The sequence below is a fragment of the Heptranchias perlo genome, chromosome 1 (assembly GCF_035084215.1).
Source record: "Heptranchias perlo isolate sHepPer1 chromosome 1, sHepPer1.hap1, whole genome shotgun sequence".
NCBI lineage: Eukaryota > Metazoa > Chordata > Chondrichthyes > Hexanchiformes > Hexanchidae > Heptranchias > Heptranchias perlo.
In genome coordinates, this window is record NC_090325.1 from 179,965,232 (window position 1) to 179,979,824 (window position 14,593).

At 42.7% G+C, this 14,593-nt stretch overlaps 1 protein-coding gene across 2 annotated transcripts in view; it reads right to left on the reverse strand.

The window, feature by feature from the left end:
- LOC137328200 (TBC1 domain family member 14-like) overlaps nt 1-14,593 on the reverse strand; it is a 93,275-nt gene that overhangs the window by 32,968 nt on the left and 45,714 nt on the right. The window lies entirely within an intron of this gene.

Below are 14,593 nucleotides of genomic sequence, written 5' to 3' on the forward strand. Positions count from 1 at the left end.
GAAGGACTCAGATGAGGTGTTTTATAAATGCAAGTATATTTCCATTTCTCATACCAACCATTATGTAGCCTGAGCAAGATTGCCAATTTGTACTAAAGTTTTGTTCTGTGGGGCCATGCCTAGTAGGAACTGGATGGAGACTGACTAAACTCATTTCACTTACTGCCAGCAGACAGAGGAGACTTTCATCCCATCAGGATGGGTTGGATTTGAACCTAGATCCCAGGAGTGAAAGGCTCATGTCTAAATAATTGCAGTGCTCAATCCCAGCCAGAATCGCTGGGTGTAGTTATTAGAAAGCGATGGGATGCTAAGGTACGAAGCCCAGAAACTCTGGACTGTGCAACAAAAAGGCCGTGGTTAAATTCAGCTTTACTGTAATTGGTTGGTTGAGCAAGAAGGGGTCTTAAAAGGGTTCCTGCTTTTCATAACCTATCTCTATCACATGTTGTATGGGTTCCTCTACCTTTCTACGAAAATGGTCTTTCCCATCAAAGGGTAGTTATAATACCACTGCTGCTGCTCCAACTTCCATTGAAACAACACGAAATGCAGCCATGCTAGTCTGGTGAAAACCATTGATTTCATTTATGGATCCAGGCCAGGAAAAGCTGCTTCCTGCTGCTGTGTAGCAATCTGCATTTGGTCTTTCACCAGGAACAATTGGCTTTGCAAAAAGCCCCAATCAGTTCAAGTGAATCCCTGAATCTATGTGATATTTTGGCAAAAAAAAAATCTTGTCCACATACCTGATATCCTAAATTGATTGGACTCTTTTTAGTAAATTAGTCAGCAGAGTGCATCCATTTATTTAGATTCTCAATCAGGTGGCAGAAGGCAGAAGGCATGGTCAGGGTTCATCTTTCTAGTAGATTTTCCATGTCAGAAATGACCTGAAGCACAACTATTGAATCCAGGACTAATGTTTATGTAAAGATTCCTCAATCTTAGTGGATTCTGTACATTTATTCATTTTAGAGCATAAGATGCAGTTTGTAAATCTTTTTCATTTTTTTTGAGGGCATTTACCCTCCAATGAAAACAAAGCCACGGTCTATCATTTAGCTATTGCAAACATTATGTGGTTGCAACTGTCAGCTAAAATTATGTTATTACCGATAAAAGAAAAATACCGAAAAAAGAAATTTTAAATGGACAAGCACAAACTTTTATTGATTATATTCTCATTCTCCAGCATTTCTCCCAAAAAGCAGTTCTTTTTGAAAGAAAATGTATTCAAATACCAGTAATACATCTGCCAAACTACATGCTGTTTAGGTAACCTACTTGGGAAGATGAACTCACCCTTAGTGAATACAACGTAACCACATCAAAGAGGCCATCCCCTATGGACAGGCCCTGTGAATACACAGAATTTGCTCAGACGAGGAGGAACGCGATGGACACCTACAGACGCTGAAAGACGCCCTCGTAAGAACGGGATATGACGCTCGACTCGTCGATCGACAGTTCCGACGGGCCACAGCGAAAAATCACATAGACCTCCTCAGAAGACTAACACGGGACGCAACCAACAGAGTACCCTTCGTCGTCCAGTACTTCCCCGGAGCGGAGAAACTACGCCATGTTCTCTGCAGCCTTCAACATGTCATCGATGACGAACACCTCGCTAAGGCCATCCCCACACCTCCAATACTCTCCTTCAAACAGCCACCCAACCTCAAACAGACCATCGTTCGCAGCAAATTACCCAGCTTTCAGGAGAACAGCGTCCACGACACCACACAACCCTGTCACGGCAACCTCTGCAAGACATGCCAGATCACCACCCACCAGGTACATGGTTCACACTTCTGTGACTCGGCCAACGTTGTCTACCTCATACGTTGCAGGAAAGGATGCCCCGAAGCATGGTACATTGGCGAGACCATGCAGACACTGCGACAACGGATGAACGGACACCGCGCAACAATCACCAGACAGGAGGGTTCCCTCCCAGTCGGGGAACACTTCAGCAGTCAAGGACATTCAGCCACCGATCTTCGGGTAAACGTTCTCCAAGGTGGCCTTCGAGACACACGACAACGCAAAATCGTCGAGCAGAAATTGATAGCCAAGTTCCGCGTCCATGAGGACGGCCTCAACCGGGATCTTGGGTTCATGTCACGCTACACGTAACCCCACCAGCGAATAAAAGTTAGCTGTTTTTAATACAACGGGTCATTCTCTGTCTTTCTCTTCCTTTCGGATGTTTCTCCCTCTCTTTCTCGGTTTTGTGTTCTGGCCGTTTGTATATTCGGTGGTCCTGTAGGTAACACCTCTCTGTCTGAACACTTTGATTGCCTTGACAACGGGCAGTTGGAAAGATTATCTATAATCACCAGGTATTGTTCTCTGAATATAAATGCGAAACGTTCAAGGATTCCCACATTCAACTGACGAAGGAGAAAGCCTCCGAAAGCTTGTGATTTTCAAATAAAATTGTCGGACTATAACCTGGTGTTGTAAGATTCTTTACATTTGTCAACTCCAGTCCATCACCGGCATCTCCACATCTTAGTGAATACAATATAAATTAATTCTCTTCACAGAATTTAAAAGATGGAAAGTCAATGCCTTTTTATGTTGCAACAAAAAGTTTTCAAAAGGTCCCTTAAACTAATGTGCAATTTGGCTTCTCGAAACAAACTTGTACAATGAAACCTGCCAAATTAGACAGCTGGTTGTAAACAAGACCAGACAACACTCAGCGTCATCGATATTTACAGTGGTTGATCAGCACACTCAGGAAAGAGTAGTTCTTCCCACCCCTTTAGGAACCGTGATAAAGGGGTCAATGTCTGTTGTGCAGGGCCTTCCTAAGCTGAGAGAATGAGAGAAGATGAGATAGAAGTATTGATTAGATAATAGGTTTAAAAGCCTATAAATTGCAGGAAGAACGGAAGATCCAGTTTTGATGGCCTGGGGAAGACAGGTCAAGGAAGAAATAACGCAACAAGTCTTGATTTCAACATGGAGATGGAAAAATGTAGGGTGGCTCACTTAAAGCGGAAGATGAACGAGAGGAAAATTTGAAGCAGCAATCATGGTATAAATCAATAAAATAACAAGACAAGAAACTGCCATATCCCAAGAATTTTGTCATCAGGCACCTATATTGTGGCTACATCTGCTGATTTCATTCTAAATCAACTACAATAATCCTATCTTTTTATATAGAAAGTAACCAATACTACAACACAAAGATGTCATTTCCATAAATATAGTCAGATCATTCTAATGATTATAGTTTATGTAACACATCACTATTTTTCTTTAATTATACCTCTCAAAATGGATTTTTCAAATCATTAATTTACAATGCTTTTTCACTATTGACAGTCCAGGGAGATTTTTTCTGATAGTTCTCTGTTAATCGCCCAAGAAATAGCTGTCTCCAAAAGATTTGCTTGTGAAGCAGCTTTTTTTAAAAACTAAGTAGAAATGCAACACTTTGCAGTCAAAAAGTAATAAGCCAATAGTACTAAGAGGAGTGATAGTAATGCTACTCAGAGTTATTCTGGTAGCTTTGAAGGTACAATAGTGCAGTGGTTAGGGTACTGGCCAAACAACCCAGAGGCTGAGTGTTCAAATCTCACAATGGCAAGTTGTGGAACTAAATTCAATAAAAATGAACAAGAAAGCTGGTTCACTAATGGTATTAGGAGTCATCCACATAGTGGCTTATAACTGGCTTATAGGCCAGACCAGCTAAAGGTGGAGGATTCACTTCCTTCGAGGCGGTGGCCCACAATTACTGTTGCAAGACATCTAGGAATGGGCAATAAATGCAGCTGTGCCTACACCATGAGGAAAAAAATGACTGCAAATGTGCAATTCTCCTGACATCAACAGCACTTGTAAATGTAACTGGTGCAGCATTGGAAAGCAATTTTTTCCACAGTGTTTTGCAAGATGCTGATTAGTCACCTCTCACCTGTGCCAACTAAGCTCACAAAGCCGCTCTGAAATTCTGTGCTTGAGTCATGACAAGCATCCGAGTACACACACTGAACTGGTTCAGTGGAATTATTTCCAGGTCCGCCCACTTCCATTTCTTTTAAGCTGCCCCACATTAATACTTAACATCAGGACACCAACACAAGTGTACATATTTAAATAGGTCTCAAGTGCAGTCTGCAAAGTCCAGGTCTCATCTTGGCCTGCCCCCTTCCTTTTAACATTTTCATGCTTGAGCACCTCATTCTCAACCATTCTTCCCACTTTCTCATCAAGTTCCTCATCATCTACTAACTGACAATTTGCTTGCCGAAATCTCATCTCTGCACCAAGTGACTCATTATTCTTGGTGACCAGTCTGGACTAAAACAAACCCTGCCCATTTTCCTCTAATGTCTCTGTCCTCTTATCCCCATTCAACTCTCCAACACTCACCCATGGAAAAAAAACTACTACCAGTTCCTTCAACATGTTCTGTAACTTTCAACCTCCTCTTCTCTAGTCCACCATCCATCATAACATCAGCACTTCTGTTGACATGCTCAACACTGCTTAGCCTCCATTTTCAACATGCTTGCCCCCACCAAATCCAGACAATCTCCCATCTTCACTGCTCCCCTTTGGTACAACACGTACACAAATATTAATTCATGTGTGCACAGTTCGTGATATGCCTAATCATCCACTCTCTGATCTAGCTTGATGACTACAAGCAATATCACCACTCACTCATACGAACAACGATGGACAGAAAAGAAGATCACTCTGGTCCTGATAATTCTATGCATTACCTACCTTTTGTAAGAAGTGATCTCCGCCCCAGCCAGAAACAGGTCTAGCTCTCGCTTGAAAGAATTCAGCAAATCAGCATCCACCACAGGAGCCGGCAGCCTGTTCCAGAGGTTCACTATTTTCTGGGAAAAGAACCACTTCGGTGAGCGGCGGGAAAGAGCGAGACCAGAGCAGGGATAAAAACAGCGCGGAGAGAGCGAGAGTTCAGTCGGTGAGCGGCGGCAAAGATCGAGACCAGAGCGGGGATAAAAACAGCGCGGAGAGAGCGAGAGTTCAGTCGGTGAGCGGCGGGAGAGAGCGAGACCAGAGCGGGGATAAAAACAGCGCGGAGAGAGCGAGAGTTCAGTCGGTGAGCGGCGGCAAAGATCGAGACCAGAGCGGGGATAAAAACAGCGCAGAGAGAGAGAGAGTCCAGTCGGTGAGCGGCGGGAGAGAGCGAGACCAGAGCGGGGATATAAACAGCGCGGAGAGAGCGAGAGTCCAGTCGGTGAGCGGCGGCAAAGAGCGAGACCAGAGCGGGGATAAAAACAGCGCGGAGAGAGCGAGAGTTCAGTCGGTGAGCGGCGGCAAAGATCGAGACCAGAGCTTACTCTGAGAGCGAGACTCTGAGACCAGCGGCAGTTCGGGGTGACGTCACCAGTCAGAAAGTGACGCGGCACAGGGGAGGCAGCTGATTGGTGAGTAGGTTCAGGTGAGTATTTCTACCATTTTACTGTAAGTAAAGTAATAAGAAAGGGAAGATCTGCAGGTTTTATAGCAGATAGTGTTTTTTTTTTAGTGAACCTAGGTCCCTAGTATAGTTAACATTTTCTAATTTCAACGTAATTTAAAAGGGGTAACTCAGCTAAGGCAAGTCATGGCAGCAGACCTCGCACCAGTGATATGCTCCTCCTGCAAGATGTGGGAAGTCATGGACACTACCAGTGTCCCTGCCGACCATGTGTGCGGGAAGTGTGTCCACCTGCAGCTACTGACCGATCGTATCTCGGAGCTGGAGCTGCGGGTGGACTCACTGTGGAGCATCCGCGATGCAGAGAAACTCGTGGATAGCACGTTTAGCGAGTTGGTCACACCGCAGGTAAAGGGTATACAGGCAGGAAGTGAATGGGTGACCACCAGGAAGAGTAAGAGGTGCAGGCAGGTAGTGCAGGGGTCCCCTGTGGCCATCCCCCTCTCAAACAGATATGCCACTTTGGATGCTGTTGTGGGGGATGACTTATCAGGGGAAGGCAGCAGCAGCCAACTTCCTGGCACCACGGGTAGCTCTGCTGCACAGGCTGGGAGGAAAAAGTGAAAGAGCTATAGTGATAGGGGACTCAATTGTAAGGGGAGTAGACGGGCGTTTCTGCGGCCGCAACCGAGACTCCAGGATGGTGTGTTGCCTCCCTGGTGCAAGGATCAAGGACGTCTCGGAGCGGCTACAGAACATTTTGGAGGGGGAGGGCGAACAGCCAGCTGTCGTGGTGCACATAGGCACCAACGATATAGGTAAAAAAGGGGATGAGGTCCTAAAAGCAGAATATAGGGAGTTAGGAGGTAAATTAAAAAATAGGACCTCAAAGGTAGTAATCTCAGGATTGCTGCCAGTGCCACGTGCTAGTCAGAGTAGAAATAGGAGGATATTTCAAATGAATACGTGGCTAGAGGAATGGTGCAAGGGGGAGGGATTCAAATTCCTGGGACACTGGAAACGGTTCTGGGGGAGGTGGGACCAGTACAAACCGGACGGTCTGCACCTGGGCAGGGCCGGGACCGCTGTCCTCGGAGGAGTGTTTGCTAGTGCTGTTGGGGAGGGTTTAAACTAAAGTGGCAGGGGGTTGGGAACCTGAGCAGGGAGAGAGAGGAAAGCGTAACAGGAAGGGACAGAAGGTATGGAGTAATAGGTAAAGTGTTAAAAAAGGAAAAAGCAGGAACTAAGCGTCACAAAACAGATTTGAAAGTTCTTTATCTGAATGCACGTAGCATTCGTAACAAAATGGACGAGTTAACGGCACAAATAACTACGTATGGGTATGATCTTGTGGCCATTACAGAAACATGGCTGCAGGGTGACAACGACTGGGAATTAAATATGCCAGGGTATTTAACAATCAGGAAGGACAGGCAGGAAGGAAGGGGAGGTGGGGTGGCTATGTTAATAAAGGAAGGAATCACTGTAATACAGATAAATGATATTGGGACAAAGCATCAAGATAATGAAACAGTTTGGGTGGAGATAAGGAATAATAAGGGGAAAAAAACATTAGTGGGTGTAGTATATAGGCCTCCTAATAGTTGCAACTCTGCTGGAAGAAGTATTAATCAGGAAATAGTCGGGGCATGTAATAAGGGAACAGCTATAATTATGGGGGATTTTAATTATCATATTAACTGGACAAATCAAATTGGGCAGAGCAGCCTTGAGGACGAGTTCATTGAGTGCATCAGGGATGGATTTCTTGAGCAGTATGTAACTGATCCTACAAGGGGGCAGGCAACCTTGGACCTGGTCCTGTGTAATGAGTCAGGATTAATTAATAATGTCCTAGTTAAGGATCCCCTTGGAATGAGCGACCACAACATGGTTGAATTCCATATCCAATTAGAGGGTGAGAAGGTTGGTTCTCAAACAAGCGTACTGAGCTTGAATAAAGGAGACTATGATGGTATGAGAGCGGAATTGATTAAAGTGGACTGGGAAAATAGATTAAAGGGTAAGACGGTACATGAGCAGTGGTGTTCATTTAGGGAGTTATTTTACAACTTTCAAAATAAATATATTCCACTGAGGAAAAAAGGGTGTAAAAGAAATGACAGCCATCCGTGGCTAAGTAAAGAAATCAAGGATAGTATCCGACTAAAAACCAAGGACATATAAGGTAGCCAAACTTAGTGGGAGGATAGAAGATTGGGAATTCTTCAAAAGACAGCAAAAAGTAACTAAAGGATTGATTAAGAAGGAAGTTAGATTATGAAAAGAAATTAGCAAAAAATATAAAAACAGATAGCAAGAGTTTCTATAGTTATATAAAAAGAAAAAGGGTGGCTAAGGCAAACGTAGGTCCCTTAGAGGATGAGACCGGGAAATTAATGGTGGGAAACATGGAGATGGCAAAAATGCTGAACAAATATTTTGTTTCAGTCTTTACAGCAGAGGACACTAAGAATATCCCAACACTGGACAAACAGGGGACTCTACGGGGGGAGGAGCTAAATACGATTAAAATCACTCAGGAGATGGTACTCAGTAAAATAATGGGACTCAAAGCGGATAAATCCCCTGGACCTGATGGCTTCCATCCTAGGGTCTTGAGGGAAGTGGCAGTAGGGATTGTGGATGCTTTGGTGATAGTTTTCCAAAATTCCCTGGACTCAGGAGAGGTCCCGGCAGATTGGAAAACTGCTAATGTAACACCGTTATTTAAAAAGGGTAGTAGGCAGAAGGCTGGAAATTATAGGCCAGTTAGCTTAACATCTGTGGTGGGTAAAATTTAGGAGTCTATTATTAAGGAGACAGTAACGGAACATTTAGATAAGCATAATTTAATAGGACAAAGTCAGCATGGCTTTATGAAGGGGAAGTCATGTCTGACAAATTTGCTTGAGTTCTTCGAGGACATAACGTACAGGGTGGATAAAGGGGAACCAGTGGATGTAGTGTATTTAGACTTCCAGAAGGCATTCGACAAGGTGCCACATAAAAGATTACTTAAGATAAAAAATCACGGGATTGGGGGTAACATTCTGGCATGGGTGGAGGATTGGTTATCGAACAGGAAGCAGAGAGTTGGGATAAATGGTTCATTTTCGGACTGGCAACCAGTAACCAGTGGTGTTCCACAGCGGTCGGTGCTGGGTCCCCAACTCTTTACAATCTATATTAACGATTTGGAGGAGGGGACCGAGTGCAACATATCAAAATTTGCAGATGATACAAAGATGGGAGGGAAAGTAGAGAGTGAGGAGGACATAAAAAACCTGCAGGGGGATATAGACAGGCTGGGTGAGTGGGCGGAGATTTGGCAGATGCAATATAATATTGGAAAATGTGAGGTTATGCACTTTGGCAGGAAAAATCAGAGAGCAAGTTATTTTCTTAATGGCGAGAGACTGGAAAGTACTGCAGTACAAAGGGATCTGGGGGTCCTCGTGCAAGAAAATCAAAAAGTTGGTATGCAGGTGCAGCAGGTGATCAAGAAAGCCAACGGAATGTTGGCTTTTATTGCTAGGGGGATAGAATATAAAAACAGGGAGGTATTGCTGCAGTTATATAGGGTATTGGTGAGACCGCACCTGGAATACTGCATACAGTTTTGGTCTCCATACTTAAGAAAAGACATACTTGCTCTCGAGGCAGTACAAAGAAGGTTCACTCGGTTAATCCCGGGGATGAGGGGGCGGACATATGAGGAGAGGTTGAGTAGATTGGGACTCTACTCATTGGAGTTCAGAAGAATGAGAGGCGATCTTATTGAAACATATAAGATTGTGAAGGGGCTTGATCGGGTGGATGCAGTAAGGATGTTCCCAAAGATGGGTGAAACTAGAACTAGGGGGCATAATCTTAGAATAAGGGGCTGCTCTTTCAAAACTGAGATGAGGAGAAACTTCTTCACTCAGAGGGTGGTAGGTCTGTGGAATTTGCTGCCCCAGGAAGCTGTGGAAGCTACATCATTAGATAAATTTAAAACAGAAATAGACAGTTTCCTAGAAGTAAAGGGAATTAGGGGTTATGGGGAGCGGGCAGGAAATTGGACATGAAGCTGAGTTCGGATCGGTCAATGCCCTGTGGGTGGCGGAGAGGGCCCAGGGGCTGTGTGGCCGGGTCCTGCTCCTACTTCTTGTGTTCTTTAGATTTGTGGTTGGGATCAGATCAGCCATGATCTTATTGAATGGCGGAGCAGGCTCGAGGGGCCGATTGGCCTACTCCTGCTCCAATTTCTTATGTTCTTATGTTCTTATGACGTCAAACCTAGATCTGGTCTTACGCAACTTAAAATTGTGACCCCTGATCCTCCCTAATCTATTTAATTGGAACAAACTGTCAACTCGAACACCATCTGATCCCTTCTTCATCTTATTAACCTCGATCAGATCACCCCAAAGTCTATGCTTCTCTAAAATGTAGGGTCCCAGCTCTTTTAGCCTATATTGATAATGAAGATTCTTTAAACTGGGGATGAGTCTAGTGGCCCTCTTCTGCACCCTTTTCGAAGCCTCACTATCACCCACCATGTGAGACGGCCAAATCTGGACATGGTATTCCAACTGAGGCCTGACCAAGGTCTTGTACATGGACAAAATATTATGCTTTGTCTTACGGTCAACTGTCCTATAAGTACACCCCAACACCCTATTCGCTTTAGTTATTGCTTCACAGCATTGCTTCTGAACCTTTAGAGATCTATGCACTAGAGCGTCCAGATCTCTCTCTCTTCACCTGCTCTAATGCTTTTCCTTGAAGGGTGTATGTATGTTGAGCATTTACCCTGACCATATGCATAACACTGCATCATTTGCCAATCACAAACCCAATCCCCCAACACATCAAGATGCGCCTGAAGCAGTCGAACATCGTCTACAGTCCTAACACTTGCATTTCGATCTTGGTATCATGTGCAAATTTGCAGGTCATGCTCCAAACACCTACATCTAGATCATGAATAAAAATAGCGAAGACCAACGGTCCCAACACGTATCCCTGCGGGCTTATTACTGGTGACCGGTCTCCAAACAGATCCAGCTCCATCTATAACTACTTTCTGCCTAAGGCCTTCCAGACAGTTCTCACTCCAGCTCACTATGTTACCACTAATACCAGAGGCTTCATTCTTGTAGAGAAGCCTCTTATGCAGTACCTTGTCAAAAGCTTTTTGGAAGTCTAAGTAGACAATGTCTCCTGGGCTTCTCTCATCCACCATCTTGGTAACTTCTTCAAAAAGTATAATCAAATTTGTAAGACATGACCCTTTTTTGAAGCCATGTTGGGTGTCCCTAATATGTCCCTCTCTATCCAAGTAATCATATATTACGTCCCTAATGATTTCCTTAAGCATTTTTCCTATTACTGATGTCAAACTGATGGGCCTATAGTTACCCGGTCAGTCTTGTCTTTTTAAAAAAAAATGCAGTCAACGTTAGCCTCCTTTCAGTCTACGGGAACTGTCCCAGAGTGCATTGAGCTATTAAAAATACAGGCATGAGGCTCACACAGCACATGTACCATCTCCGAGGGCCCTCTGGTGGATATTATCTGGCTCAGTTGCTCGGTTTTCAGGTTCTTAATTCTATCTAAAATAGTATGTCCATCTATGTTAATATTGCTAGTTTTATTACTATTATTAAATTGTAACAGTGGAACATCATCTTTAAAAGCGGAGACCGACGCAAAAGTACTCATTTAATATTTCCGCCATACCACGGGTCCTTTGTAACCTGTCGAGCATCCTTCAAGAATTCTCTGACTCTCCACATAATTGATAAAACTTTTCCCATTACTTTCACAATTGTCTACAATCCCCTTTTCCATTATCCCTTTAGCTGATCTAATATCAGCCTTTGTTTTCTTTAGCTGTTCTTTGTACTTAACTGTTAAGTTGAGTATTAGATGCCTTTAGATTGTAGAAACATTTTTGTTTACACCTTATTTGTCTTTGTACACGACTAGTCAGCCGCCATGGCTTTTTCTTACCACACTCCCTTCTTTTGACTATGGGTACATATTTGTCTTCCACATTTTTAAAATCTTGTTCTTAAAAACTGTCCATTTGTATTCTACATCACTCTCACCATCACCCAGTAGGGTTAGCCAATTAACCCGTTCCAAATCACCTGCCATTTTAGTGAAGTTTGCCCTTTTGAAATCTGGTACGAGTTTTTCAGATTTTCAGTACCTTTGGTTCTACCAGCCAATTGAAACTGTATAATGTCATGGTCACTGTTGCCCAGGTGGTCCCCCCCCACCCCGTCTGCAGCCAAAGTTTTCTACAACTGCAGGATCATCCAGGAGCTCAGGTGCAACCCCCAATTCTTGTCAGCCACAAACTGCCTGCTCCTATCTCCCTCTTCTATCCTCACCTATGACACCACAACATAATACAATGAAATAGCACTAAAACGAGCCATTCAGTCCATCAAACCTGCACCAGTATTTTCCTCTCCATGACTCACCTACATTAGTCCCACTTCCCTGCTCACAATACCCTTGAATATCAGGCAGCTACCTTTTAAAAGAATTTATGTACACTGCTTAAACAAAGGCTCGTAGCTGAGAAGTCTACATTTCAATCACTGCATAAAGATTTTTTTCTAACTACCCCCCCTTAATTATTTTTGTAATTATCTTAAATTTGCACACTATCATTTTGATGACCAATCATGAAACAATCTATCACTATTTATTCTATCATAACCATTCATGAAAGCCTCAAACTGTTCAGCCATTAACCTGCTTAGCTCCAGTGAAAAAAACCCCAACTTCAAGCCTCTCTTCATAACTGTAACCTCTAATCCTTGGTAATGTCCGAGGAAACTTATGCTGCACGTTTTAAATCACTTATTTAGTTCAGATTATGGGTTGCCCAAAGCTGTGCACAATGCTCTAAACGCAGCCTAAATGCGATCTTGTACAAATTCATTACCTCCATACTTTTCTTAATTCTATTCCTCTAGATATAAAAGCAGGGATTTAGTTAACCTTTTTACAGCTTTATCTACTTGTACCTTGAATAACCTGTTCATCTCCAAACCAAGATCTCACTCTACTCAAGAGTTCCTCCACTCAATTTAAAACCCTACCATTTCTCAATTCTGAAATTGAAAATTTACTTAATTTTTTCTGCATTTAAATGTATCTGCTACCAGTCAATTATCCTCGCCCATTAGCATAAAATTTACAGCAAGGAAACAGGTCATTCGGCCCAGTTTACGTCGGCATTTACCGCCCATGCACAAATAACACTAATTACATTTACCCACCCTTTTCCCACATCTGTTCTAAATTTCTTGCATTCAATCTTGTATCTATGGCCCCTCGTTCTTGATCCTTCAACTAATGGAAACAGTCTGCTTCTATCTATCCTGTCCCACCCTTTCATAATTTAAAAAACTTGTTATATCGACCTGTAATCTGCATTGTTCTAACGAAAAAGCCCCAATTTTTCAAGTCCTTTTTCGTATTTGTATTTCGTCATGCTAGGTAGCACCCTAGCGAATCTGCATTGTACCCTCTCTAAAGCTTCAATATCCTTTTAAGAGTGTGGAGCCCAATACTGCACACAGTACTCTGAGGTCTTAAGGTTTTATATAGGCTCATTATTACCTCTTGGCTTTTATATTCTATACCCTTTGAGATATGAGATTATTTTTTTTTTACAGCCTTGTCAACCAGAGATACGGCCTTTAATATTCTGTGAACCTGTACCCCAAGTCCCTGCTCTTCCACAGCACCGAGCCTACTTCCATTCAAAATATAATTACTGCTGTTATTTCTTTTACCAAAATGGATCACCTTATACTTACTGACATTAAATTCCATCTGGTACTTTTTAGCTTATTCCCCCATCTTCTCAATATCTCTCTGCAGTTTCCTTTGGTTTTCTAAAGAATTAACTATACCTCCTATTTTGGTATCACTTGCAAATTTCAAACCACTCCCTCCAGGCCCCGAAATGAACCCTGAGGGACACCACTACCCACGTCTAACCACTCTGAAAAACTGTCCTAACTTCTACTGTTTTCTCTCTTCTAACCAATTTTAATCTAGTTTGCTAGCCTTCCCTTAATTCCACACATCTTAATCTTCTCTAATAATCTCATTCGTATGTGATACCACGTCAAAGGCTTTCGTAAAGTCCATGAACACTACATTGCCCCCATCTACCATGTCTGTGACCTCATGAAATTCTGAGGATTGTCAAGCAGGATTGTCCATTTTCCTTAAATTATCTTTGAAGTCTCTAAACATTTTCCCCATCACCAATGTTAAACTAACTGACCTGTAATTACCCAGATTAGCACTGCCTCCCTTTTTAAAAATGGGTACTACATTGGCCACTCCCCAGTCATCTGGCACATCTACACTCAAAACCATCCTGAAATACAATTTCTAGGGCCTCTGTAATTTCCTCCCTCAACTGCTTCAGGGTCCTATTATGTATATCATCAGGCCCTGGTGTCTTGCTTTCCCTTAGCTGAACTTTCAGCTGCAGAAAGTATCTAAAATTTTTCTTTTATCCATCACAATATCACACATCTCAGCTTCAACCACTTCAGGATTCTTCTCTCTGACACCCTTCTCTTTAGTAAAGACTAATGCAAAGTACTCATTAAATACCTCTGCCATTTTTTTGATTGTTCTATCTATGTCCTCCTGCATCATTAATCAATCCATTCTTTTATTTTAGAGATCAACTCAGTATCCAGAATGACTTCCTATTTACAGGATAATGAGAAACTAACCTGAAGACATTGAGAAAGGACATACTTCATTGTATCCACCTCACAGTGGAATAAAAGATTGCTTGGGATGAACACACAAACATGTCTACGGCCAAGAGTGAAACAAGAACTAACAAAGAAATGTGATGTTCGAGTAGGAACTGAAGAAAAAGATTACTCTGATCTCTCATGAAATACACAATCGGCTGCAGTCAGAAAATGGAACCAATTATTTTTAGCTGGTAATGACTATTTGACCACTGATTACTATTCAAGTTACTGGGAAATTGACTACACGGACAACATTGACAAATTTAGACAGCATGGAATGGATATCAATTTTTCAGATAATGGTCCACAATTTACATTTGAAATGTTAATTGATTCACTTTAAGCTAAAAGAGCACAGGATATTTTAGAAGGA